Source organism: Triticum dicoccoides, chromosome 6B (genome assembly GCF_002162155.2).
Source record: "Triticum dicoccoides isolate Atlit2015 ecotype Zavitan chromosome 6B, WEW_v2.0, whole genome shotgun sequence".
In the NCBI taxonomy this organism is placed as follows: Eukaryota; Viridiplantae; Streptophyta; class Magnoliopsida; order Poales; family Poaceae; genus Triticum; species Triticum dicoccoides.
Genome location: NC_041391.1, coordinates 634,729,630 through 634,730,238, shown reverse-complemented (window position 1 = coordinate 634,730,238; position 609 = coordinate 634,729,630).

The window sequence follows — 609 nt, the reverse complement described above, 5'->3', positions numbered from 1 at the left end:
CTTATTTTTTAGTAAAGTTAATCATAACTATTTTTTCTTCTATTTATTTTTGAATTGTAATAAGTCATTAAGAATAAGCATCTATGCTCATATTTTAGTAAAGTTAATCACAACTATTTTCTTTTCTTTTTATTCCTGAGTTGTAACAAGTCATTAAAAATAAGCATCTATGCTCCTTTTTTAGTACAGTTAATCACAACTATCTTTTGCTTCAATTCATTTCTGAGTATCTTTTTATATAGTTTTTTTTATTTTCTGCTATATTTATTATTTTTCTTTTTATTTCTGAGTTGTAATAAGTCATTAAAAATAAGCATCTATGCTCCTTTTTTAGTACAGTTAATCACAACTATTTTTTACTTCAATTCATTTCTGAGTAGTTTTCTATATAGTTTTTTTTCCGGCTATATTTATTTTTTTCTTTTTATTTCTCAGTTGTAATAAGTCATTAAAAATAAAAAAGAGGCGCAATGCTTGTTAATTTGCTTCAAGCTTTTCGGAATAGTGTCAACTGCACTGCACACAGCTCTGTGCAGTCTATCGTATTCCTCAAGGCTTGAAGCTAACCAACGTGCAGGAGCATTGGGCCTCTTTGTCATCGTCTCTACA